Consider the following 5,321-nt stretch of genomic DNA (forward strand, 5'->3'; position numbering starts at 1 on the left):
GAGGGCTGGGAAGGTGAGGGAGGGGGTGGGTGGGTGCGGTGAAGGCGAGGGAGGGGGTGGATTGGGAGAGGACGGCGATGGGGGCAGGGCAGGGGCTGACTGGGGGCGGCGACGGAGACGGAGGCGCGGGGGCGACGGCGGCGTGGGTCGGGGCAGCGCGCGGGTGGATCTGGTGGCGAGGGAGAGAGGGTCGAAGGGAGGGAGGATAACTAGGGGGAGGGTTCTAATGGCGCACCACACCATGGTGCGCCATTAGAATTTTGTTTTAATCTAGCCCACTAACCATATCTACAACCTAACCCTATCTACACCAGAACCCACCCACTAGCCCGATTGGTCAGCACGCAGCACACACACCAGGAGGTTTGGGTTCAATTCCTAGGCTCCCCAATTTTTTTTATGCATTTTAAATGCTGTTTTTTATATTTATTTGTGTTTAAATATGTTCAAACTTGTTTAAATCATAACAGTAATATTTTTTATAAAAACAGTAATATTTTTTTTAAAAATATGTTCAAATTTCTTACTTGAAAATATCATCGGCGGCGGCGGTGGAGCGGGGGAGGGTGCGGGGATCGAGATCGAGATGGAGGGGGAATCGAGATCGAGATGGAGGGGGATCGGGATCAAGATGGAGGGGGATCGAGATCAAGTGTCCTCATGAATTCAAAAAGTGCCCATGACATTTAAAAATATTCATGATATCAAAAAGTGCCCATGAAATACAATCAAGAAATGAAGACTACGATCTTCTTGCCCTTCTTTTTCGCAAATGGAGTTCTTCTGTGGAACGGACGTCCTTTAGGGAGGGTGGTCCTGCTTCTTCTTGTGGTATGTGCTGCTACTTCATCGTCGTCGTCATGTTCGATCTTCGGGTCACCGTACTTGTCGAAGTCTTGCTCATTGGCTACTCCATCCATTCCGATGATCTTCCTTTTGCCTCTCCTCACGACAACACGACTGGGCTTTGGCGGGTCGGTAATGAAGAAGCATTGGTCCACTTGAGAAGCCAGTACCCATGGCTCATTTTTCGCGGTGACGTTTGCGCCCGCGGTCTTGGATTTGGCTTCAGGTATAAACACGACTGGGCTTTGGCATAGTGCACCATTAGTAGGTTTACAAAAAAGTAAAAAAAAATTATATACTAATGGCGCACTGTCTCGGTCGTGCGCCATTACTAGTTCTAACTAGTAATGGCGCACTTTGCCATCCCTGCGCCATTAGTTTGTATGGAAAAATGAGAAAAAAATCAATAGTAGTGGCGCACCGTGAGTACGGTGCGCCATTAGTGTCTTCCACACTAATGGCGCACGAGCAACCCGTGTGCCATTAGTATATAGTAGTGGTGCACTACTTACCTGGTGCGCCATTAGAATCAGTCCTATCTATAGCCCTTTTCCTAGTAGTGCAATGAAAGAAAAGAAGGTGTGAAATATGCATGGATTGGTAGATAAGCAGAATATGTAGTCATTACAAAAAGGAAGCAAGATTCTATTGAGACAGAGTGCAAAACAACTGACAAAAAGGAAGCAAGATTCTAGTGAGACAGAGTGCAAAATAACTGACAAAAAGGAAGAAAGATTCTAGAAAGCATGTTACTTGTAAGGCAAAACTTACCTGCGCAACTAACACGCGCGAATCTGAAATATGTAACTTCTATACCTACATAGTAGGATAAGCACACAATTAATACAAAAGACGGTGTTATAATTGCCCTACAGTTTTCAGGAAAAAAAGAGGATAAACTTAAAAGGATGGCACACCATATTTACATGTAACTGTGATTAATTATGAGGACGCTTAGCAACACCATAAGAAAAAATAAGAGCAAGAACAATGGATGAATAAATTATTCATCTAGCCGGAACCACTCCTGGACATCCATCAAATGTGGTGAGGTCAACAAGAAGGAAGCCACATGATCTGATTGACTCCCATGGGCATGTTAAACCCTACACAAATGACCCAATAATACATCGTTAGAAAGCCCATGAGTTGATTAATCACAACATGCGCCATTCTGCGATTTTCGTCTACCATGAATTATAGCTCTGTAATTGGTTACATTGCATCTCAGTGCCGAATAACACTAAATTGAAGTGGCTGCTTACATTTCAGCACCAAATTGGAAGGCCCCAATCATTTCTATATCACACTGAAAATGAAAGGAATCAAATGTGAAACTCAAATAGTAAAATACATGTGATACACATAACCAGACCACGCATATTTAAATACGTGAATCTTAAGTACGTCAGTGTGATATACATGTGTTCAGTGTAGCAGTCAAAGAAGGTGAAACTGAAGTGAGATAGATGATATAAATGCGAGCAGGGAAATAAATCAAGAAATGAAACTGAAACACGTACTGAACATGAAAATTTGTGAGTAATAGGGGATTTAGGAGAGCAAGGGCAAACCTCGGCAAACAGAGCAGCAAGGAAACGAGAGCACACAAGGCAACCTACAATCTAGTCAAGCAAAGAACCTAGCAGCATGTTATAGATGGAATCAGTGGACCATAAAGGGGAAAAAATGAATCAAGAGAAGTGCATAAAAACAACAAGCAAATAAGCCATAGAGGACATCATCCATATAAAACAATGAGCAGGTGGTATAGTTGCTTTACGAAACACAAAGATTAAACATTAGTAGACGACCATCATCGCAAAGCAACAAGCACCACCCACTGCATACATCCTCCCAAAAGCACCAACCAAAATAGTCACCATGCCTACAATCAGCGAGCAGCAACCATTGGCTGGTGGTTTACAGAAATCATTGGATAGACCCACACGTGCACAGGTGACACCAAAGAACCAAACTAAGCAGGGACTGCAGCGCACTGAAAACTGATGACACCACACGAGCATGTGCACAACCAAAACGCACAAACACCTCCTCCAACAAGCAAGGAGGAAGCGAACCAGCAAGGGAACCAGGAATAAACAAGAGTGCAACTTTTTACAATATAGAAAGAATCAACGAAGTAAAGCCATGAGAGCACATCTCACCTTGCCGATCGACAAAACCGAGGCCAAGCGATCGAGCAAAGCACCTGCCAGACAAGGAAACCAAAACAAGCAACACTTCAGTCCACAAACATTCTATCAAACAGGAGAAGCGCAAGAAAAGATCTAACCTTGAAGATCGATGGAACCGACGCCGAGCGATCTGCCTCCTTGGCCAGTTCCTCCGGTAGCAGCCGCTGGATCTCGTCGCGGTAATGGTGGTGGTGCTCCCCATAGTAGCCGTCGTGGAAGGGGCATGAGGACGCGGAGAAATCCCCGTATCCAGCCGCAGCGTTGAGACCGGCGACCAGGAGTAGCTGGGAGAGGACGAGGCGCGCGTGGCATGGAGGCGACGAGCCTAGAGGCGAGCAGGTGGGAGGGATGGGAAGGAGGCGGCTGAATCTGAGGATAGGGACCGTCGTTTCTCTCTCTTTCTTAGCTACGAAGAAAACGAGCCTATCTAGAGTCGCCAGGTGGACCAATTAAAAATAGCATGCCCTTGCCCAATCGCTGATTGAGACGAGAAACAGTAACTCAGGCGCGCCGGCACACTAAAAAGTGATGACGTGTATGCTTCGAGCGATCACACCATGCTTAATCTCACGGCAAATCACACTCCGTGGTCAAACTTCCCAAAAGGTCACCCATCCTCACATTACTCCAGCCCAAGCATGCTTAACTTTAGAGTTCTATCCAACCCCAGCACCAACTCACTTCACAGGCACTTGTTGATATATCTAGCATATCAATCCTATTAAACCTTGTTGATGTTTAGGACTTTGTTCATGTTCATGAGTGTGATGAAATTTTGAAAAATTATTTCAAACTTTCGTTCATATTACGTATCATATTTTGAAAAAAAAATCCCGAAAAATAATTCGAAACTAATTTTTTTTTGTTACTAGTGGCACACCAAGCAAACGGTGGGCCACTAGTAAGTTTGAATTTTTTTGAATTTTTTTGCCTCTAGATCTTAAAAGCCCCGTAACTTTTTTTCTGTTAAGTTTTTGAGCATTTTGAAAATGTTTAACGGGGTTCCCCTAGTTAGATTTGGATGTAACTTTTCGAGTAGATGATTTTTCATATAAAAAACTTTTTCATCCGAGTTAGTATGCAAAAGTTATGCCCATTTTACAAATTCTCGAGAGATTTTGCAAATAAAGTCGAAATTCATATTTGCAAATTTTCCCAACAACTAGACCACATATCACATGGGAAACTTATTTTCTTTTATTTTTTTTGACATTTTCATAATTTTCTTTTATTTTTTTATAACTGAAAAGGCGATCCACTGGGGGTGCATTCGGGAGAATTTTGGGTCAAAATTAGTAATGACGCACCGTGGGTGTGGTGCGCCATTACTAGTTAAAACTAGGAATGGCGCACCACACTCACGGTGCGCCATTACACCGTGAGTGTGGTGCGCCATACCTAATTTTAACTAGTAATGGCGCACCACACCCACGGTGCGCCATTACTAACTTTGAAAAAAAAATAAAAAAAGTTTGAAAAAAATTACTAGTGACGCACTGTGGATGTGGTGCGCCATTACTAGTTTAACTAGTAATGACGCACTATCCCCTGGTGCGCCATTACTAATTTTGAATAAATAAATAAAAATAAACTTGTTACTAATGGCGCAACGTGAGTGTGGTGCGCCATTCCTAGTTTTAACTAGTAATGGCGCACCACACCCACGGTGCGCCATTACTAACTTTGAAAAAAAAAATAAAAAAAGCTTGAAAAAAATTACTAGTGACGCACTGTGGATGTGGTGCGCCATTACTAGTTTAACTAGTAATGACGCACTATCCCCTGGTGCGTCATTACTAATTTTGAAAAAAAAATAAATTTTTTTTTTGTTATTAATGGCGCACCGTGAATGTGGTGCGCCATTAGTATTTGGACACTAATGGCGCACCAACACACGGTGCGCCATTAGTATATACTAATGGCGCACCACATGTCTGGTGCGCCATTAGTGTCCATATCATCTATAGCCCTTTTCCTAGTAGTGATGATTCCATTTAAAAATTTACAGACAAAGATTAATGACTTTCCTCACAAAAATGATGGATGGCTGCAAGGAGCTACTTGGTCTAGAACCAAAAATTGTCAAGACAATATTTGTCAAAGATCAAACTTGGGTAGACGGATTACCAAAAATGGAATCAACTTCATTTTTTAGGGATGCCAAAATTTGGCACCAAACCAAGCAGGATCCAAGTTTCTCATGTGTGTGTGTGTGTGCGCGCGTGTGTGCGTGTTTGTGTGTGTGTGAGAGAGAGAGAGAGGAGAGAGAGAGGGGGG

Source organism: Triticum dicoccoides, chromosome 2B, assembly GCF_002162155.2.
Source record: "Triticum dicoccoides isolate Atlit2015 ecotype Zavitan chromosome 2B, WEW_v2.0, whole genome shotgun sequence".
Taxonomy (NCBI): Eukaryota; Viridiplantae; Streptophyta; class Magnoliopsida; order Poales; family Poaceae; genus Triticum; species Triticum dicoccoides.